The sequence below is a fragment of the Meles meles genome, chromosome 7, assembly GCF_922984935.1.
Source record: "Meles meles chromosome 7, mMelMel3.1 paternal haplotype, whole genome shotgun sequence".
NCBI lineage: Eukaryota > Metazoa > Chordata > Mammalia > Carnivora > Mustelidae > Meles > Meles meles.
Genome location: NC_060072.1, coordinates 148,780,362 through 148,804,426, shown reverse-complemented (window position 1 = coordinate 148,804,426; position 24,065 = coordinate 148,780,362).

Sequence of the window (24,065 nt, the reverse complement as noted above, 5' to 3'; positions counted from 1 at the left end):
GGTATTTATTCCATGACTGATTCCAAGTTTTCTTTGCTCTTGGCCATCCCCTTGGCTGCAATTTCTTACCTAGGGTATGTCCAGTGTTTATGTTTTTTTTTTTTTTTTTTTTTTTTTACCTTACATATGCTTTCTTTATAAAAGAAGCAGTGATCTCTGAAATGATCCTAAAATGTACCCCTTCCAAAAAAAAAAAAAGGCAACTCAACAGTTGGTTGTTTACTCTGATTGACAACAGCATCAACTGAGAGCACACTACGTGCTAGTTCTGTATTCAGAAGTGTACATGAATTACCAAGTTTGCCTTCAAAAACTACCCTATACAGTATTTTTAATAGACCTTATTTTTTAAAGTTCTAGGTTCACAGCAAAATTAAGGGGAAGGCACGGAGATTCTCATATACCTCCTTCCCCCCAACACACAGCTCATCCGTTATCAACAGCCCCCCACCAGATGGTATATTTGTTACAGTTAATGGACCAACACTGACATGGCATCATCACTGTAAGTCTTTAGCTTATGTTAAGAGTCACGCTTTTTTTTGAGTGCATTCTATGGGTTTATACAAATGTATGCTAGGTATCCACTAATACAGTACAACACAGAATATTCTTACTGCCCTAAATATTTTCTGTATGCCACCTGTCCATCCCTTTCCTATCCCCAATGCCTGACAATTACTGATCTTTGTACTGTTTCTATAGCGTTGTCCTCCAGAATGTCGTCTGATTGGGACCACGCAGTATGCGGCCTTTTCAAATGGTTTCACTTATTAATGTGCATTTTAAGATTCATCCGTATCTTTCCGACATAATTGTTCAGTTCTTTCCATTGCTGAATAATTACCAGTGTGTAGATTTATCATTTGTTTATCCATTCAACCCATGGATATCTTGGTAGGCTACAGTTTTAGGTGAATGCAAATTAGGTAGCAATAAACTTTCACTTGCAGGTTTTTGGGTGAGAAGACATTTCCGAATCAGGTCGATTAATCCCAAGACTGTAATTGCTAGATCATATTATGAAACCGTTAGCTTTGTCAGACACTGAGAAACTGGCTTCCAAAGTGACGGTACTGTGTTGCGATCCTCCCAACACTATCTACCCTTTGGTATTGACACTTGTTTGGATTCCGTGCAGAGTACTTACATATGTAGTGGTAACTCATTTTTGTTTTAGCTTGCGATTACATGATAACAAGTGATTTTAAGTGTATTTTCTTGTGCTTATTTGTCATCTGTTTATCATCTTTGGTGAGGTGTTCAGATTTTTTGCACATTTTCAATTTTACTGTTTGTCTTCCTATTGTTAAATTTGAAGAGTTCATTGCACCATCTGGATACCAATCTTTTATAAGACGTGTGTTCTATAAATATTTTTTCCAGTCAGTGATTTGTCATTTACTTACCTTGATAGTATCTTTCACAGAGCAAAGGTTTTTAATTTTAATGAAGCCCAATTTGTCAATATTTTCTTTCAAGATGTTTTTTATGTAGTATCTAGATCTCATGCCCAGGTCACATGGATATTCTTTTATGTTTTCTTCTCAAAGTTTTATTGTTTTGTGTTTTATACTTAAGTCTACGTTCCATGTTGAATTTTGTTGTTGCTGCTGAAATGTGTAAGTTTGATGTTTACATTCTTTTTTTCCTTTTACTTGTGCATGTGAGCATTCCATTGTTCCAGCACTCTCTGTTGAAAGGCTGTCCATTCTCTGTTGAATTGCCTTTGCTACTTTGTTAAAGGTCAGTGGACTGTATTTATGTGAGTCTGATTCTGGACTTTCCTTTCTCCTCCATTGATCTATTTGTTTACTCTGGTGCCAATACAACACTGTCTTGATTACTGTAGCTTTTTAGTAACTCTTGAAGTTGGATAATCAATATCAGTCAATATTATACTGGGTGTTCGGGGTTCTTTGCCTCTCTATATACACTTTAGGACAGTTTGTTAATTCTACAAAATAATTTGCTGGGATTTTGATCGGGATTGCATTGAATCTGTACTTCAAGTTGTAACAACTGACACCTAGCATTACTGAGTCTTCTTATTCATGATGGAACATATTCCATTAATTTAGATTTCTCTGATTTCTTTAGTCAGAGTTTTATAGTTTTATAAATGTTGATATTGTACATAATTTGACAGATTAATACCTATGTGCTTAAGTTCTATGCTATTGTAAATGGTATTGTGTTTTAAATTCAAATTACAATTATTTTTTGATAGTATACAGGAAAGCAATTATTATATATGAATATATATCCTTTAATACCTTTAATCCTTTAATACCTTATATATACATATATAAGGTATGTATATAATATAATATATAAATATATAATACATATATGTATATGCCTTTAACCCTGCTCTAATTATTTATTAGTTGTAGGAGGTTAAAAATTTTTTTTGTCAATGATCTGGATTTTCTATGTAAGTAGTGATGCCAAACAAAGACAATTTTATTCCTTCCTTCACAATATGAATATCTTTTATTTCCTTTTCTTATAGCACTTCCAGAATGACATTTATATGATATTTGATAACAGTGTTGAGAAGGGATCCCCTTACTTTGTTCCCAGTCTTAGGAGGAAAGTGCTCAAAGTGTGACAGTGGCTGTAGGTTTTTGTAGATGTCCGTTATCAAGTTGAGAAAGTTCCCCTCTATTGCTCTTTTGCTGAGATTTTTTTCATGATTGGGTATTGAATTTTGTCTCATGCCTTTTCTGCATCTGTTGATATGGCCATATGACTTTGCTTTAGTCGCTTGTTTTTGTGATAGACTACCTTAAATTATTTTTAAATGTAGAATATGCCCTGTGTGTCTGGAAAAGAACCCCATATAGTTTGGTGTATAAATATTTGTAGACATTATTGGAGTCAATTTGCTAATCGTACACTGAGGAATTCTGCACATATGTTCATAAGTGCAGTTGGTCTCTATTTTTCCTTTCTTGCAATATCTTTATCTGGTTTTGGTATTTGAGAAATGTATTGTAGAGAACTGGCATCATTTTTTCTCAAGTGTTTGATAGTGTTCTGTTTTGGAAGATGATAATTATTGATTCAAATCTTGAAATATATATAGGCCTGTTGAGATTATCTAATTCTTGTTCTGTGAGTTTTCATTGTTGGTGTCTAAGTAAGGAGTTGATCCATTTCTCATTGACCCATCTCATCTAAGTTACCAAATCATGGGCTCAGAGTTGTTCACATTTATTACCTTTTTATTGTCTATGGAATTAGTAGTAATGGCCTCTCTTTCATTTTTGAGATTTGTAATTTGTGTCTTCTCTCTCTCTCTTTTTTAATCTTAGTTTTTTGGCTAGAGATCTATCAATCTTAACGATCTTTTCAGAGAACCGACTACTAGTTTCATTGACTTTATCTATTGATTTATTGGTTTCAATTTCACTGATTTCTGCTTTATTTTTATTTTTTTTCTTTTTTCTGTTTGCTGAAGGCTTAAATTGTTCTTTCTTTAGTTTCCTAAGGGCCAAGCTTAGATTATTGATTTCAGATCTTTCTTCTTTTCTGATATGTGTATTTAATGGTAGACAGTTCCCCATAAGTACTACTTTGCCTCAGCCCGCAGATTTTAGAAAGGTTTTATTTATTTATTTGTCAGAGAGAGAGAGAATGAGAAAGAGCAGCAGACAGAGGGAGAAGCACACTCCTCGCTGAGCATAGAGCCTGATGCGGGACTTGATCCCAGGACTCTGGGATCATGACCTGAGCTGAAGGCCGATGCTTACTGACTGAGCCACCCAGGTGGTGTGTCATCCCACTGATTTTGACAGAAAAATTGTGTTTCCATTTTCATTTAGTTCAACACACTTTTAAAAATTTCTCTTGACACTTCTTCTGTGACCCACATGATATTGGGAAGTGTGATTTTAATTTTCAAATATATGGGGATCTGCCAGCCATCCTTCTGTCACTGATTTCTGGTTTAACCCCTCCGTGGTCCGCGAGCACACTTTGTATAGTTTCTTGTACTTTAAATTTGTTGCGGCTGCTCTGGAAAGCAGCCAGTCCACCCGAATTATGACTTAAGAGGAGCGTATTTTCTGCTTCTGAGTGGAGCGTCCTGTAACTGTTCTACCAAACTGACTGACAGTGTCCACCATGTAGGTATCACAGACCACAGTCTTTCTGGAAGCTCAGGAGTTAAGGAATGAAAAAATCTGCAAGGAGTTCAGCAAACTGGAAAAGTGTTCAAAGCTGTGAGGAAGAAATCAGGGAAGGATGGAAATGAATCAAATTATGCAAAGCGTTTTTGGGAACAAGAGCAGATCAGACAGGAGAGAGAGATATACTGGAAGAAAGCTGTGCGTGTTTTCTTAAAAGTCTTGCGCTACAGAGGGAATTAATGGAAAATGGACTTTTTAGACTTGTCTAAACAAGTTGTATTTTGGAAGAGTTTCTTTCATTTTAAAACAAAGATGTATTTTATTGTGTTAATTCAGCTTTCCATCCAGCCGTGCCATGACGATTTCCTGAATTAACCGTACACAGTAACTTGTAAACCAGACCATCCTTAATTCTGACGGCTACCCTACATGACCCCATGAGTTTATTTTTAAAACTTTCTTATTATCCCCAGTAGTTTCTGGCCCTAGTCCATTAGTCTCACTTCTGGATTAAATCTATCCTAAGGAGATCAGTCAGCAGCCTGTCTTTAACTCCATAAGCCTATTTTATCTAAAAGCTCACTGTGCTCCGATCTCTAAATGATTGTTCTCAGCTTCATCTCTGGGCCATGCAGGATGGGCTTTTTCCATGGCTAATGCGTGCAATCCTCCTGAGACGGAATGAGGGCGGGAAGCCATTAAAGAATGCTCCCTGCTTAATGCCGCACATTCAAATATTTAGTCAGTCACTCCGCTGCATTTGCAATGTTAATTTTTATGGGTTCATAATTAAATATATTATTAATGGCAATGCTGGGAGAGATGAAACCCATGTCCACAATTTCAGAAGAGATGGGTATTCTTGGGGAAGGTGAAAGTCTCCGTGCAGACGACATGCGGCTGCTCTGAGGATGTGATTTCAGCATGACTCTGTGAGGGAGGAATTTTCTCCATGCTGGAGTTACGGGAGCCCTCTTAGTTTGCTCGTGTACCTTAGTCACATGAAATGGGACCTCCCAAGCTCCTATAAACTGTTTGGTAAAAATAAGAAGTGTATACCAAAATGGTGTCAGATTTACTTGGGAAAAAATGCAAAAGGTTGTTTTCTATAAACAGTGCAAAATTTAATTGTTTCATCCATGAGCATATTTGGCTGGTTGTAAATTTTCCAGCAAGTGCCTCTACACTGAAGTTTGTGCCTGGTATATTCGGAAGCTGGCAATATATGGAGGAACCAAAAGGACTATACCAACATGTTGTCGAAAACCCAGTTTTCATCCCAAAGAAGAAAACACGAGCCCCTTCCTGGACGCCAGTGGATGTTCATGAATCTCAGGTCTTGAGCCTCCGTGTTAAAACAGTGTCGCGGCTTGTCTCCGGGAGAGTGAAGTCGGCGTCCCGCGGGTAGGTACTCGACCGTGGAGAACAGCGTAACCATTTCTCTCATGGCATCTCCAGAAACTTCTCCAGGTGACATCTAGGGACTGCTCCGTATTACGGCATGTGGCAGACCCCTCAGCCAGTCCCCCCTCTTATAGACACATAATTGTGCCTGAAACAGGAACGGTTCTACCAAGCATTGTTGAAGAGCATTTACTATTTACAGTACATTTTCTAATATTCAGTATTTTAAGTCCTTCAGTCCTTCTGACTGCCTTGTGACGCGGGTCGTGCCGACGCTCCATTTCACAATGGAGGGAAAGGGAACGCCATGAGGTTGTGACTTGCCCAGTTTACAAGGCCGGGGAGCCCTGGGCCGGGACACACACGGTTCAGGGTCTGAGGCTGGAGCTGTCTGTCACCACATCACGGCCTGTGCTGCAAACAGGAAACGGTTCACCGAGGCTGGGTGGCTTATTCGAGCAGCAAGACGCCCAGTGTTCCTCCCTCGGCCCCAGATCTGCTTGTGCTGTAGACGAGCTCAGCTAACTGACGCCTGCACCCGAGTTCTGCAAGCTCGCCTGCTCGCCCATCAGCACTTCTCGGCCCCGTCTTCCGTGTTTACCTGCGCGTTCGTTAGGCTCGCTGCCCGCAGTGTTCTGTCGATGCTCGTTTCTCGTGGCTCTTCTGGTGGCCCACGTGGCTGATGGTCAAGGGAGATGGAGCCACAGAGAGAGAATTCTGTCTCAGCTTCTCGCCTGAACCCCTTGCCTGCTCCTTCTCATTTTGTCGTCCTTTCTGTTGGCTTTAGAGATGGGGATTTGGCAGTTTCTCTCCGTCCTGTGGGTCAAATTATTATTTGGAAAAGATTTTCAAAGGATCTTTTAAGAAAAGACAGTGTTTTATAAGTCCCATATCTACTCCAAAAATCCACTTCCACTCTAATCACGCCCTATAAAAATTTTAATGACCATACGTCAGCCAAGCTGCAGGAGACTTATTAAAACTGTGCTGTGAATAATCCCCAAAGTCCTTTCTACTTCCTGAGAGCCAGTGACGGCAGCAGATAATAATAATTTAGCCCATTCCCTGGCATCAGCTGGCTCCGTGCGAAGCCGTCCCACTTGGCAGTCCCATCTTGGGTCAGACCTGGACGAAAAGCCCTGGCGCGGGCCGTCGCAGCACACCACGAAAGCAGCAGCGGGGCAGATCGGTGAGGGAGGAAACAGGGGAGCAGTTCTCATTGTGCCGACAATCCCACCCAATACATTCCCGGTCCGCTTTGAAGTGCCACGTAAGTGAAATGAGACCTAATGGCGTGACTTTCCCTGTGTTGGAGTGTCTTAATGCCCTCGACTAAAGATGGTGGGCTTCTTGGCCACAAGTTTGTTTCTACATGAAAACTGTAGCTTCTCTGAGCCATGAAGGCTGTGGGTTGTCTTCAGCTGAATTCCCGTCCCACCACACCGTCTGTAATTTATAGGGATTATACAGCATGTGCAATCTTGGGTGAGATTTCTGTCTGTTCTTTGTTGTCTTCTAACATTTATCCTCTCCGGATTCAGGTTACTCTGAAGCAATGATGTAGAGCTGGACAGTTGCATTTGATGTAATTACAATGCAAAAAAAAGGGAGAACGGGGAAGACAGGAAAACAGAGAGCCCAGCATTACCACTGCCCTTGGACCCTTACGTGAGGCATCCCATTGAAAAGTTTGGGCACAACCTTCTTAATTCTTTTTCTTTGTAGAGACTCCAGTTGTCCAGGTTCCATGAAAAAGATGGCTGAGTGGACCCTGGCTGAAGCGTCTCTCCCGCTCACTGCTAACGTTGAATTCCTTTTTGCAGATCCCTTCGGGCGGGGAGTGTGCTGCGGAGGCTGGGGCTCAGCTGGGATCCTCCGCTTTGTTCTTTCTGTGCACCGTGGGGCTGTGTGCGTTCTGCTTCTAGTCAGCTTTACCTGCTCCCCGGGAAAGCAGGGTCTGCAGAATGCAGGGAAGACCTGCAGGTGTGTGTCCCCTGGGGCACCCTCTGCCACAGGCTGGGAGCGCTGCGAAGGGCATAGTTTATCCCAGAATGCCCCACGAGATCAGGTGCAGGTGTCCCGCACGGGCAGGCTGACTCAGGTGGCAGTGGTGTCTGAACTGGGTCCCTTCACGACCCTCCTCCAGCTTCCTCCTGGATCAGTGATATCATAGGTCGGTAGAAGAACTACATCTTGGTGTTGAGGAATCAGCTCTGATTTTCAGCATTTCACACACGTGTTGTATTGTAGCAAGTTGTTTAAGTGTCTTCTTTAAACAGGGAAAAGCATCTTTTTAATAAAAACTTTTCTGGTTCATCCACGGGGCAGCGATTCACAGCAGGGCTGACACAGTAACTTTCAGTGGCACGAAACTTGCTCGTCTCACTTGCCCCCTGCTCCCCACACATTAGCCCCTGTGAGCAACCCTCATTTTGGAAAGACCCAGGATGCTGAAGCCATAACTCAGCAGCGAGATGGTGGCTTCTTAAGTGCACGGCCTCGACCCAGCATGGGTCCCCCACCTGGCGCCCACCCTGCACACCTTCCGTGGGCGGGCACGGAGACCTCGGTTACTGCAGACACAACATACTTCCCTCGTCATGCGGACCCCGGGTCCCATTTATTGCTGGCTGATTGAGGAAGGGACCCTGCTGCCTATCACTTTTATATTCCTGCCTGTTTCCTGAAATTCAGTGGAAACTGGTGTGAGCCCTTCTACGAGTGTTGGTGGCTGTTTATTAAATACAGATAATGCCTGTGGACAGTCACATCGGCCAGTCTACTGTTTCCTGTTGGCGGTGCCTTGATGTCGGGAGGGCACACAGGCTGAGAGAGTAACAGAGTCAGAACTCCGACACTCACCGGGACGTCAGCTCTGTGTAATCTACATGTGTCCAAGGGGCCCTCGTTGTTCAGAGGCGCATCGAGAGCCTGACTCCCAGCAGGGGAAATCACAGGAGCTGTGACATTCCCCATGGAGTTTGGAGTGCTCTGGGAAAGACATGTCTGGAGCGCTGGCGGCTGGTTGTCTGAACTGTTTCCAGTCTCCTTTTTCCAACCTGGTGGAGAGTATGTACTACGAAAGTTTACTGAAGACAATGAGTCTTTCATTCTCCATTTGTGCATGTTCTCCTTCTAAGCTTGCATAATACTATTTGTTTCCTCCAGAGCAAAGATTGAAAAAAGATATAAACAGACAATGAGATCTTATCCAGCTCTAGAAAGAAGCGAGCTGTCACCCTGGAGGAGACATGGAGGGACCTTAAATGCGTGCTGTGAAGTAAAATAGGCCGACATGAAATGGATGCACACTGCGTGATTTCAACTTTGTGCCACTGTGGAAGGGACAGAACCGTGGGACGGGAACCATCCGGCGCTGGGGCAGGAGGGGGGAATGGCAGATCACAGGAGGTTTCTAGGGCAGTGAGTTGTTCGTATCTACAATGGTGGATACATGTCCGAAATTTTTCAAACCTACAGCTCGTACAGCGCCAAGAGTGACCCCTGGTATAAACCACAGATGTGGGGTGATGGGCACGTGCCATGGGGGTTCATCCTTGGTAACAAATGTACTGTCAGGTGGGGGATATTGGTGGTGGGGAACGCTGGGAGGCCAAGGAGTATATGGGAAATCTCTGTATCTTCCCCTCAATTTTGCTGTGAACCTAAAACAGCTCTAAAGTGAGGTCTTGGGCACCTGGGTGGCTCCGTCGGTTGATATCCAACCCTTGATTTTGACTCAGATCATGACCTCAGGGCTGTGAGACTGAGCCCTGCGTTGGGCTCTGCTCTGAGCAGGAGTCTGAGATTCTCTCTCTTCTCCCTCTGCCCCTCCCCAACTCGATCCATCTCTCTGAAATAAATAATAGAACAGATAATTTTTAACGATAAGGTCTTAATTTAAAAAGGCAGAACACTGGAGCTTATAAGAAGTCACAAACGGCGTACCCAGGAGGAAAGTAACTTCGGTGGCATTGGCATGTGTATCCTTCTAGATGCTCCTTGCAGATGGCCTGGGGAGACTTCCCGGTCCTGAGAGCCAACCACCCTGCCTCCGTGTTTCTCAAGCTTTTTTATGGCAGCAAAATGGAAGAGCGGAAACTCATACACTCTGGGTCTGGAAATAGAGCTTCCAGCAGCTCAGCACTGGAAAACACCTGAGTTCACAAGCTTAGCTTCTGGGCAGTAGTCCTGCCTTCTCGTTCTGCATGAGCCGCCTGCCACTTGCCTCCAGTCTCTCAGGCTGTCCCTCAGAGGCAATGATTTGTACTGGGTTTTCTGTGTAATTCTGGGGGCATGTGCCATACATCCACGTGTCTGTGTCTTTTTTTATTCTTTTTACGTTCTATAAGATACTAGACACATGGCCCCACACTGTGCACTTTCGCTTTGAGTTACTTTATGGAATGATAAGCTTTGGCTGTCTGTTTTGGTGACGGTATCCTGGGCTGTCTTTTTAGGTTGCACTGGGTGAGATGCATGCCTGTACCATCATTTTTCCAACCAACATCCCGGGGCGGGGGGGAACCGTGCTGTCTCTGATCCATGCTTACCCCAAACAATGCAGGGGCACACGCTGTTGTCCACACTTCGTGGGTGCTTGTGAGGACATTCATGCTGGAGAGAGTTTGACATGGCCAGCTGCAGAACTGAACTCGAGACGTTGTTCTGGTGTGGATCCCCGTGGGGCATGAGTCCTTCCTGTGTCTCAGTGTTGTACAGCGGACTCAACCTCCCCATCCGCCAGAAAACCATTGTAGACCGCCTCTGACCTCAAACTTCCAATAAAGAGGGGATATTCTATTTACTGCTCCTTAGAAAACCGTCCCACTTCTTGTGCTCCTAGATCTTGGGACACTAGAAGAATATGGTTGATACCTTCTACATTTTGTGTGGAAATTTCATTAGTCAGATTCAGAAGTTCATCTGGCATCTTTCTTATTTTGTGTATTACCACAGGTGATAGCTTTGTTTATGGTACACACTGTCCTCCAGGCCTTCCCACTCTTGCCTGCCTACTGGTCACATTCCTGGTTTTTGTTTTGTTTTCATAGCACCTCCTTTCAAGGTACAAAATAATTTTTCAGTTATCTCCTATACCACACAGAAGAAGAGGGAGAAGAAGACTCCCCACTGAGTAGGGAGCCCAGTGTAGGACTCGATCCCAGGACTCTGGGATCATAATATGAGCTGAAGGCAGAAGCTTAAACAACTGAGCCACCCAGGTGTCCTGTGAAATATATTTCATAACTACATGGTTAAACTAAATACAGAGCTGATAATGTGCAGACATGAAAACATAAAGATATGTCCCAAAGAAATGAGAAAAAAGTGAACTCTCTATTATGCAATTGTGAAACATTTATCCCTTTGTTTTCCTGTTGATTTTGTTTTCTTACATCCCTCACACACAGTGCTGTTTTCTTTTTTTTTAATTATTTGAGGATATAATTTTAAAAACTAAAAAAAATTAAATTTTAGAAAAATTTGTAGCAAATTTCACATTCAATGGGAAGTCTTCCTGGCTCCTTGGAAAAGTAATCCAGTCATAGGAGGATACCAGATAATAGTAGGTTTTTGCAGGCTAAGGTGAGGAGGTAGAAACAGTGTTTGGTACAGTTAGTGGCTAAGTATTATGATATGACTACACATAACTTAGAAAAAGAGGAGGTATCCAAAAAGTATCCAAAAAGAAGAAGTATCCATTCCAAATAGTCAGTGTAACAAAACCCAGATATAAATATCACCCAGGTCAGTGTACTTCAATTATTATAATTGTGTACTTCAATTATTATAATACATTGGAGCATTTAGTTTGATACCTGCTTTTTGATTAATGATTTGTAATGAACATTTCTGAACTCACAAAATTGTCCTCACAGTTTTTATAGATAGAGAAGTGTTCTTTCTTGGTTTGTGCCTTAATTCATTCAGCTGTTCTTCTTTTTAGGGATTTATGGGTGGCTGCTCTAATTAAAATTTGTGAGGAGTAGTATTTGGATATAAACAATGTGTGTACCTTAGTCATTGTAGTTTCGTTGGTATTGCCTTGACCCTACTTCAGCAGAAGTGGGAAGGAAATCCATAGTAGAACAAGAGAGGAGAGAAGGATCAATATCAAACTTTTGAATTTCAGAGATCAGTTTCAAAATCCCCAGAAGACATAATAGATAGAAAGACAAATAGTTTTGATTTGAATCTCCCTGATGGCTAATGATGATGAACATTTTTTCATGTGTCTATTAGCCATTTGTATGTCTTCTTTGGGGAAGTGTCTGTTCATGTCTTCTGCCCATTTTTTGACATGATTATCTGTTTTTTGGGTGTTGAGTTTGAGGAGCTCTTTAAAGATTTTGAATATCAGCCCTTTGTCTGTAATGTCATTTGTGAGTATCTTCTCTATTCCATGGGTTGCCTCTTTGTTTTGTTGACTATTTCCTTTGCTGTGCAGAAGTTTTTATCTTGTTGAAGTCCCAAAATTTCATTTTCGCTTTTGTTTCCTTTGCCTTTGGAAGCATGTCTTGAAAGAATTTGCTGTGGCTGGTGTTGAAGAGGTTACTGTCTATGTTCTCCTCTAGGAGTTTGATAGATTCTTGCCTCATGTTGAGGTCTTTTATCCATTTTGAGAATGGCCAACTTTCATTCTTCTATACATAGCTGTCCAATTTTCCCAGCACCATTTATTGAAGAGACTGTCTTTTTTCCAATGTATATTTTTTCCTGCTTTGTCAAAGATTATTTGAACATAGAGTTGAGGGTCCATTTCTGGGTTCTCTACTCTGTTCCATTGGTCTGTGTGTCTGTTTTTGTGCCCGTACCATGCTGTCTTATTGATCACAGCTTTGTTGGGATACCTCCTTACACCAGTTAGAATGGCCAAAATTAACAAGACAAGAAACAACAAGTGTTGATAGGATGTGGAGAAAGGGGAACCCTCTTACACTGTTGGTGAGAATGCAACTTGGTGCAGCCACTTTGGAAAACAGTGTGGAGATTCCTCAAGAAATGAAAAACAGAGCTTCCCTATAACCCTGTGATTGCACTACTGGGTATTTACCCCAAAGATACAGATGTAGTGAAAAGAAGGGCCATCTGTACCCCAATGTTTATTGCAGCAATGGCTACGGTCGCCAAACTGTGGAAAGAACCAAGATGCCCTTCAGCGGAGGAATGGATAAGGAAGATGTGGTCCATATACACGATGGAGTATTATGCCTCCATCAGAAAGGATGAATACCCAACTTTTGTATCAACATGGATGGGACTGGAAGAGATTATGCTGAGTAAAATTAGTCAAGCAGAGAAAGTCAATTATCATATGTTTTACTTACTTGTGGAGCATAAGGAATGACATGTAGGACATTAGGAGAAGGAAAGGAGAAGTGAGTTGGGGGAAATCGGAGGGGGAGATGAAGCATGAGGGACTGTGGACTCTCAGAAACAAACTGAAGGTTTTGAAGGGGAGGTGGGATGGGGGCATGAGTGAGCCTGGTGATAGGTATTAAGAAGGGCAAGTATTGCATAAACAATGAATCTTGGAACACTGAAAAAATAAAATAAAAAAGACAAATATTTCAAAATCACAAGTTTTAATTCTTACAATTTTGAAATATTTGTCAAATATATGTCAAAGTTTTGTCATAAACATACAAAAACATGGGTCAGATGTCTCACAAAGATAACCATCAAGTTCCCACCCTGGGATTGCGGAAGGAATTAGGAGCTGCGGTCATGGTTTACCCGCTTGAGATTGTAGCTTCTACAATTCATACATATTTTAAAAACCATTGCACCCTGTGTCTAATTACTATATTATAATAAATTCTTAGAACTTAGCGTTCTAAGTGTCTGATGGAGTGGAACCACATGGACAGAAGTATTTTTAGGATTCCTAGCCTGTTTTGTACACCTGGAAGACCTTTCTTTCTCTCTACATGATTGTGTGTATGTACACACATATAGTCAACACATTCATTCCCCTTGCACACACACAATATCCTTTTACTAGAGTTTGTATTCTTACTGCTTATTTAGTTTTTATTCATCAGAGATTAGGTTTCTCTTGTTGACTTTTAAGCCTATCACCAAACCAGTGATTGGGAAATAATAGGCATTTATTAAATATTATAAATGAATGAATGAATGATAAATAAAGTAATTAAATGTGTATTTACTGCAATTCATGTATAATTTCTTTGTACTTGTTTCTGGATGTGATTTAGTGAACAAAACAAAAAATAATTATATTAAAATGAGTTCGAATTTATTTTCCAAATGATGTGGAGTCATGGAGAAGTTGTTATTGTTCTGTTCTGTTTGCTTTCTCAGAACCTTTATTCAAAGATACTCCCTCTTGTGATATATGCTATATTTTGATAGTCAGAAGTGGTTGTTTTCACTTATTTTATTAATTATTATCACACATTCTATTTATTAATGTGATGCATGTATTAATGTCATTTTTTTGTGGTCTAAGAGACCCTATGTCACTTGATTATCTTGTATTAAATTGAATTTCAGAAGAAAAAAGAGAAAGATTTGACAATGATTCAGATGTCACTATTCTGTAAGTGTGTGTTCACACTGAAGTGAAGCCAGGTTTGATGTGCTCACTTCCTCAAGTTTTTTCTTACATATGGAAACTGAATTCAATAATCAGTTTGTCGGTTTATTAAACCATGATATGGGGAGATATCAGGTTCACCTTTTCAGTAATGCTTCAATGCTCCCTGGTGCTCTCAGTCTTCTTGTAAATATAAATGCAGAGTCGATGAGAAGTAAGTCTACAGTGGAATTTGCTCTCTAGAAAGCAATTCAATATCCCACTGCTTACCCGACACTGAGAAATATATCTGAAATATAGAGAATGAATTTGTAACGGCCCCTCCTTTCCCCCCCACCCGGTGCACTTCTAAACATTCTCTCTCCCTTCAAATGTTCCATCTTTATACCATATGCTGTGTGATGTTTATCATAGATTGTGGTTTAAAAATATCAGCAGGGTTTTTCTGGCAGATATATAACAGGGAGAGCTGTTCTTATAATCTGAAAATAAATTGGACCAAGCCTATTGGGTCGTATTTGTTTTAATCTGAGCCCCAGAGGAGGAGGTTAAAGAAGCAGATTTGTTTATCGCGAGCAGAGGACAGTGCTCGTTGCTCCTTTTAACTGGATTGGTTATTGTGCTCTTCTAAGCCAGAGGTCACATTAATCCATTGGCGCTCCCCTCCCCAGACCCCTATTTTAAGCCTAGAAAGCCTATGTACTTGTGATTTTTTTTCCATTTCAAATAACAAGGTCATTAATAAAAATGAGCGTGATCCTTCTGGTCTGGAGGGTGACTGATACATCAGATCTTGGGCGCAGTCTCCTGCTGGCTGTTTTCCATCTTCCGGTTGAGTTCATAATCTCCTTCTCAGGTCAAATATTTTTAAGCAATCCTAGATCGACACATTTGCAGTCAATTGGTTGTAATATTAAAATTATTAATGTTGAAATAAGTCCATATAATTCTTTGTAGAAATGTTTCCACATATGGAATTGGAACAGTGATGCTTGGCTAAGGTATTCCATCATGAGAAACCTTTACACCCAGAATTACCTCTTTTCTGAAGTCGCGATTGTGTCTTCTTGGAGCTAAGGAGTGAGGCAGGGCTACTAGACGTGCATTTATATGTGCTCATATTTAGATAGGACTTTGTAAAATTAAATGTCCGTCTGTTTGGGGTGAGGTCCACGTACCTCAGGCTGACTGAAATGATTTTGTACGGCGAGCAAGACAAGAGAGAAAGATGCCCTTTGAGGATGACCACCCATGAAAACTGCATGCAGTGGTGGAAAATAGACCCACCACATAATGACAGGATCAAAAACCAGCGTTGTCTAACTTCGAGAGGATGAGGGAACCCCCAGGGCTCTAAAAAAGTCCTCCCTGCCCATTATTTTCACCTCACATTTCTACTCTCACCTGAGTCTTACGACGTTCACTTAAAATATGATCTCCAACAAAAGTTTGTGAGGCTACTTGGAATAACTCACTAAACTATTTGTCAAGAAAAGCATTAACACTCAGAAACAGAGGAGGTACGGGATTTTGGTCTAATATTTGGGATTAACAAATGACGGACCTCTTCTTGGGGAAGAGATGTCACAGGAAGGCGGTGGAGGTTTAAAGACCTCACCTGTTGGTCCTCGTCGTATTCACTCACAGAGTGAGGAGCTTCGTCGCTGTGGTGGACGGCTCTGAGACGCGGCAGGCGAGCCCCTCCCCCGATGGGCAGGGCCACGTGGAACGCCTGCCCCTGGAGTGGCTTCCTTGTAGCCAACAGTCTAGGGATGGTGCTCCCATGATGGCTGCATCAGATTTCAACTTCCCGCTTGCTAGCAAGTCTCCTCACCCCCTCCTCAGTCTCCATCCTTTGACAGAGCAAGTGGAGACAGTGACAGAGGAGCAGGGATGGCCTCTGGTCAGGAGCCAGCCAGGGATGGTGCCTCAGTCTAACTCCCTCGAGGAACTGCACCTCGCCACCAACAGCGTGCTGCAACCAGACCCGTTTCCGGTCTAGTCTTCGGAGAGGCTCCAGCCCTGGTCACTGCCGGACTGAGGTTTAGGAGAGACTCGGCCCTGGTCTGTGGCATGGCCACGCCTGGATTTCTGACCCTCAGGACTGACAGAATCAGTGCGCGCTGTTGGAAGCCACGTGTTTGTCGTAGTTCGCTGTGGAGCTGTGGAGGACCGATAGAACCATCTTCTCTTTCCAGGACGGTTCAGCCCTTTTCACTTTTCCCAGTAGCTCATTTCCAAGGCAGAAATTAAACAAACAAACAAACAAAACCAGAGTCCAGAGCCACAGCACATGGGTCCAAATCTTACCTCCCCCATTGGCCAGATGGTCAGTCTTGGGCTTGTGAGGTAACCTGTCCTTGTCCGACTCTCCTCACGTTCGCAGGTGCAGGTCCTCCTCAGAGTATTTCCACAGGGGTGAATGGTTTAATGCACGTGGAGTGGTTACAACGGTGTATTTGTGTGCTTGGTCTCTCAGGAGAAATACGATTTTAACAGGAATGGCCTGTGATCTTGAGTTTAACTCGTGATGCGGGGACGTCCTTCCTCAGGCTGTTAGACACAGATAAACTAGATGGGGCATTGGTGGTGAGAGGGGGTTAGAGAGCGTTCTTTCTCCCCTGCAATGCGGGTGGCCTTCTCAGGTCTAAACCTCTTACCGGGGGATCCTCGGTGCAGAGAGAGCTTTGGCAGCAGTGAGGAGGTGCCCAGGTTCACGGCGCCCGGGTTGTCCCTGCGCGCTAGCTGGGAGGGCTGCAGTGGCAGGGATCTGCCCACAAGCCATCCAGGTGCCCCGGGGCGGTTGCTGGTGCTGTCTCTTGGGGAAGAGATGTCACAGGAATGGGGTGGAGGGCGGGGGCCGGGGCGTCCCAGCACAGCCTTTAGACGCGGCCTGTGCCTCTTGCACCAATGAACTATGCAATGGAAGGGGAGGGCCTCCCGCCTGTCTGTGGTTTTCAGCCCCTTTGTGTCACATGAAGGAGCATCCCGCTCCGTTTCCTGTCGTCCAGTTTCCTGTCGTCCTGCTGCCGTGAGCAGCCAGGGAGCCCACAAATGCAGCAGAGGAGTAACGACCCTTTTCGTTTCACATCTGCTTAAGAATATATGCCCTGGTTCTGTGCCCACGACGTCCTTCTGAGGCAGATAAGGCGGTTTTCTTTCCCTTGACTTTATGGACATGGTGGGAGGTTCTGGGAGATCAACCACAGGCTGCACGCTGACAGGCAGAGAAGCTGGGTGTGCCAACCAAGCCCTTCTCGACAAAACTGACAAACACAAGCATTTTCAAATTTTTTAAACTGCATTCACTGTTGTTGAGCATCCTGTGGACAGCGGAGGATTTGGGCTTTGCAAACTCTGAGATAAGTCCTGCGTGTGTGTTGACGACCCAGATGACCCAGGGAAAATCGCCTGGCAAGTCTGGGCCCTGTTTTCTCACCCGTGAAGCTGCGAGTAAATACTTATTTCACTGGCGTTTGGGAGGATAATGTGGAAATAACATATTTCACAGCTTTAAAAATCATACATAATTTCACACATGTAGACTTTAAACATTTTGAAAAATATAAAAATGATATGATATAGTTTTATTTTATTTTTTATTTTATTTACTTATTTGAAAGAGAGCACAAGCAGGAGGAGCAGCAGGCAGAGGGAGAAGCAGGCCCCCCGCTGAGCAGGGAGCCCGATGCGGGACTCAATCTCAGGACCCAGGATCATGACCTGAGCCAAAGGCAGATGTTTAACCGCCTGAGCCACCCAGGCGCCCCCAAATGATGTAACATAGTTTTAAAAGTTGAATCATTGAACATTGCATCAAGGAATCACTATGTGCTATACAGTGGCCAATGGAACATAATAGTAAAAAAAAATGTTGAATGTTACTACAAGTGACACTGCCTTGTCTCCTTCATTGCAGACAGCTCATGAGAGTCACCTTTCTTTCAAAAGTCTTGGTGCTCACCTCCAGGTTCCTCAGACTCTGCTTCTCTTCCTTGGATGACTGTATCCCCTGATTTCATTTCATGCTGTGGAAGAAGATTTAGGATCACACAGCATGTGCTCCTCTAGGCGCGCACACTGACATCTCTCCCTGGTCACACTCCCAAACCAGTGATAGCTCATGTTCGCATGAAATCGTGTTTGCTGTTTACGTGTGTATGACTCTGCAAATGTCCTTAATAGTCAAGCCACGTGATATACTGGCTGTTTCTCTTGCATCGTCTTATTTTGCTTTTGTCTCATATTTTATGTACCCGTCACTAATTCCCACATTTTTAGATGGATAAACTAGAGAAGAAAACTGTCATCAAGATGGGAATGGTAAGGTAAACTGGGATCTCCAAATTCCTGTCTTGGAGACAGTGGTCAGCAGCCTCTGCTGCTCTCGGCTGTGCAGAGTGACCCTGCTGTCTTAGTGGGGGGCTTTTATCTGTCCCATGCAGTATCCCACATAGGCGGGACCCAATGATTTCCTTCTTATTGATTTACTCTTCCATGTTTTGGCCCACATTTGCTTCCTGAGGACAAATAAATGGGGGCATAATTGATACCTCTTACGTATAAAAATCACCTACTTTCACTTCCTTATCAGTGATGGAGTGCCGATTTGTGCCAGGCCCTGATTTAACCACAGATACTAACTCTAGGTTGTTTCTACTTGGCTGGATGTACAAGCCTAGCTTGACAAGAAATTGCCCTCTGGATTTGGAAAGCATTTCTGTATTTTTCTTCCAGACCACAATCTTGGAAGAGGTCGTATGTCATCCTTATTCCAGTTTTTGTACATGTGAACTCTTTTTTTCCTCCCTCTCTGCTCCCTTCATTCCTAGTGTTTGGATTTAAGAATAATATCCTTGATTTAAGAAATGTTAAATTCATTTGTCTCGATAAATTTAATCTGCAAATCCATCTATTCTGTATTTAAAGTTACCTTTCTCTGATTTCACTGGTGACACTTGTCCCTTTCTTTCCTGTTGTCTCCTTCTGTATTATTGGTTGGATTTCCCAGAGTCATTGTATAGATCTTTTCTTTTTAAAAATAGTTTTGATGCCTACTTGTTGCTTCATCAATGGTTTGTTCTTTGCTAGGAAGTTTCCCTCAGTTCTGTCTTCCAAATCATCTACTTACTTTTTGAAATTCACACAGACTTATTTTTAGCTCCCAAGAGTTTTTGTTTGTTCTTTATCATAGCGTCCCATTTTGGTTCTGGGAATATCAAAGATTTTTGAAAAATTCCTCTGCAGTCTGTGTTAACTGCCTTTATTCTGATTTTCATTCTTGTCTCTCTTTCTTTTAAATTCAGATCACAGTCTTTCTTGGAATTCTTCCTACAAAGCTTGGTGATCCTTCACTCCTCATTCTTACTTGAGATACAAACCTGAGATCAGACATCACAGCACAGCACATTCTGGTGAATAGTTGAAACGTGTGCATTTCCTACTTTAGAATTTTAAGTGTCTTTGGAGGTTAGAAAACCACACGCTTCAAGGATTAAGCAGAATATCCTTCTGTTGTCTGTTGAGAACAAGCTGTACTTTACGGCCCTGGTTTTTGATAGAGTGCAGTGTAGGTGGGTAAGTCGTGACAGTGTCTCCACACATCAGACACCTGCCTCATACTTTAAATCAGCCAACTTGCTGTCATTCTACCCATCTGGACCTAGATGCTCATTTTCTTATTTACTTATTTAAAATTCAATTTTATTTTCCCAGTGTTCCAAGAGTCATTGTTTATGTTCCACACCCAGGGCTCCATGCATGACACTCATTTTCAATGAAGTACGTTTGTCATAAGGAAGAAATACTGAGCACACTTCTTGAGGGGGTCATTCTAGCCTGTGCTGAAGCAAAAGGGAAGCGTAGTAAAACCCAGGAAGAAGTATCTCCCCCTATTCATAAAGTCCTCTGTGTGTGGACTTCCCCGTATGTGCCCAGCCATCCTGCTGAGTACATCACAGCCATGCAAGTGTTTAATTTTTACAAACGCGTTACATAATATTCTAATTTTACAGATGAGAAAGTAGGCTTATGGGAGATAATTTGTTGGAAGTCATGCATCTGGTTAAGTGGAAGAATAAAGATTTGAACACAAGTCTTTCAATTAATCTCTCTGTTCTTCTGCCTCTCTACCAGTCAGTATAATTGTTGAATCCAAGTATACGGCAAATGCATTTCAGTCCCTCATGGGACTGACAATTATCATTGTCATCACAGCCATCATCTTATTATTGCCAATTACTAGTAAATTTTGTAAAACAGAATTTATTTTATAAGGAAGGAGATGTCATAAATTATGTTTTGTTGAAGTTAAACATTTTTTCTTTTTTTGAGTCACTTTACCAACTATCCAACTTATCCGTTCTGTTCTTAGAGTAAATACTTATTCTTAGTATATTTTTCCTAGGTTAAAATTTTAATTAATTTTGGAAATTGCTATCAGCAAAAAGTTATGGAAGAATAAAGTCAGAAGCTTCATTCATATGTTGTAAAATGTCATTGATTTCTTTTGTATCCCTTGTTTCCATTTTGAAAAAAAAATTTTCTGTTTTTATTATTGGTTAATGATCCCACCCAATAAGCTCTTCTTCAAAGAAGCTTAGGTATATTTGGAGAAGCAGTGGTGAAAGGACATTTAAACCCACTACCCCTCAATCAGTCATGAATACTTTTTCTAAGATTCACACTACTTCTAATACGGTTAAAGAAAATGTTTAATATAACAAAAAGAAACAAGACATCTTGCCAATGTTCATGGAGTTTTAGTAATCATAATAATACATATTTGGCAACATTTATTTTCAATCAAAAATCTATGAAGTGCCCTTTGCATATGTCATGTTTTCAGTGACGTGTGGACTCTAACATGGGAACTCATGGTTGGGTTCAAGCTCTGCTTCCTCACTAACTGGGTGTGGAAGCTCGAGAAATGGATCAAAATGTTTGTGTCTTGGGGCGCCTGGGTGGCTCAGTGGGTTAAAGCCTCTGCCTTCGGCTCAGGTCATGATCCCAGGGTCCTGGGATCGAGCCCCGCATCGGGCTCTCTGCTCAGCAGGGAGCCTGCTTCCTCCTCTCTCTCTGCCTGCATCTCTGCCTACCTGTGATCTCTGTCTGTCAAATAAATAGATAAAATCTTAAAAAAAATGTTTGTGTCTCACTTTCCTCAAGTATAAAAGGAAGTCCTCATAAAATCGTTGTAGGACTTACACAAGAAATATGTAAATGGTAAAGAATTAAATCAGTAAAATTACAACGATGTGCAATAATATTCGAGTAGCGGTGTGTGGCAACACTGTAATGGAGAAGCAGTTCTGTAGCAAATCAGTCTAAAACGCTATGAAAGGGTTACTCGCATTTTCTTTGTGCCTTTGACAACATAATCTATTTCACATATGTTACTGTATATTCTTCATAAAACCCTTCATAAGAGTATGGAAAGCTGATTTCTCATGTTTTCCTCCCGAATTTTACAGTCAAGGAGGTTGGATGTGTTGCACTGAATATATGTGCATTAAATGCGTTGTGAAAAGCAAGCACTGCCCTTGTAAACCACACAGCAGGGCTGAGCGGACCATGTGTGCGGTGCCTTCCTCTTACCTCTACTATGTCCAGCGCTTTCCAAAGTATCTGTGCTCTGGCCTGCAAGGAGTAAGGAGACCTTGATGGGCTTCCGAGTCACCCGGGGTTGAAGAGATAAGAGAGTCCATGTTCAGAGGAAGACTGTGTTACAGTATTTACAGTATCTGTGAGGGACGGGGAAGGCATTATTTATACTTCGCAGAGAAGGAAGCTGGGAACAAAACCAGGTGCCCACAAGCCGCACAGTCAAGTGGTGTTGGGATTGTTCACACACGCACGTGTCCCCGTGGAGAATAAGGAGTCCTGGTGGTGGAAGCCCGGTTACTGTTTCCGGATACGGAGTTCATCTGCGATGACCGCTGTCCTCCGCAACCATGTTCCCGCACCACGAGGGAAAAACAGACAATGAGCAAGTGGGAAATGCACGGGGTGATCTCCCTCTTACCTCTGCTGTTTGTAGACGTGTCGTAAGTGTGTGGTCACGTGCTCTGCCAGTGAGGATGTGAGACGGTTCTGCGTCTGAGGAAATAGTTTGAGGTTCCCTCAAAAACGTTGAACGTGGAATTATCATGCGACCAACATACCCCAAACTACGTAAGACACTCAGAGAACTTCCTTCCAGTGTTGACTGCAGCACTGTTCACTGTAGCTGGAGGGGGTTCACAGCTCAGACAACAGGAGAGTGGATAAAACAGAGTGTGGTGTGCACACACAATGGAACATTATTCAGCCATAGAAAGAAAACATTAACACAGACCCCAAAATGCGTGAGCTCGGATATATTATGCTCAGGGAGATAAGCAAGACACAAAAGGACGAATATGGTGTGAGAAATGCCTAGAATAGGCAACTCCCCAGAGACAGAAAGCAGGTTAGCAGTAACTAGAGCCTGGGATGGTTATATGGGGGGTTATTATATGGGAATATTATTTAATGGGGACAGCATTTTTGTTTTGGGCGGTGAAAAATTTGGGAAATGAATGGGGCTTCTGATTGAACAGCGTTGTGAATGTCACTAAATACAACTAAAATGTACGCCTGAAGTTGTTTAGATGGTAACTTGTACATTATACATATTTTCCACAATAAAAATCTTTTTGAAGAGCCTATATATGGCATGTTAAGGTTGTCTTTATGCAATTTCAGGTGTGCAGAAGTGAACAGGTAGAGGGTGAGGAGCACTAAAGATGAAGACTCAAATTTGTTGTTTTCTGGGCGCCTGGGTGGCTCAGTGGGTTAAGCCTCTGCCTTCGGCTCAGATCATGATCTCAGGGTCCTGGGATCGAGTCCAGCATCGGGCTTTCTGCTCTGCGGGGAGCCTGATTCCCTCTCTCTCTGCCTGCCTCTCTGCCTACTTGTGATCTCTGTCTGTCAAATAAATAAATAAAATCTTAAAAAAAAAATTGTTGTTTTCTGTTTAAGTTCACTCCAGATTTTAACTGTTGCCTCTGCGGAAGAATTCTTGTATCTTTTTTCTTTTTTTTTTTTTTTTTTGGGTGAACTCTTTCTTAAATTTTGAAGGAAAAACAAATAAGCTAAATTACACCTATGCCAAAAGATGGCTCTCCCGAAAGTATCACGAGGATTTAGATTAATAAGGAATGGCTAAAAGAATCACCAAAACATAGACAACTGCCTTCTGTATTTCTGGAATACAAATGAAATATTTTATCCCTCTGTGCTATCATATAACAGTTATGTTTTACTATCATTTATTAAAAACAGGTCATTGCAAGTGTCCCATGAAAACCATAAAAAGAAAAAAAAAACGTAGAAAGGAAAGACGGCAGGGTTGGTGTCTTTGACGAGAAGAAAGTCCTACAGGAAGGAGAGTGAAGATGTTCACAATGCCCGATGCCCACATTTACTTCGGTTCCCTTTGAAACCGTACTAAGATGACAGTCCAGGCATGTCCAGCATGTGACGACCTGCAAAGCCCCGGGAAACTAGAGCAGAGGCAGGAAGTGTCAGCGTCCGGACGACACAGAGCACCTAGAACAGGGCCAGAGCCTGGCTGGCCACTCGTGTCACAGAGCCAGGAATTAGGTGTCTCGTAGACCGAGAGTCAGACGTCTGCAGGAGCAGAAAGAGTGGGGGGAAATCTATAGGTGAAGCCCTTGGAGCTTCAGACCCCTTTCCTCATCCCCGCACCAGTGAGTAAGGGTCCACTCACACCTCGGCACACGACCTGAGGTTCCCTCTCGGCTGGGGTCTGGTCCTCAAAGCATGCGGACGCCAGGCACGGTCGAGGGGGATTAGGACGTCTGCATTCTGAATCATCTACATGCTGCCCCTCCAGTAGAGGGTCTTACAGTAAGACCCTTAAAAAAAGGTTTATGGGGGTCCACAGCCCCTTTCGGATAGACATGGAGTCTTATGAGATT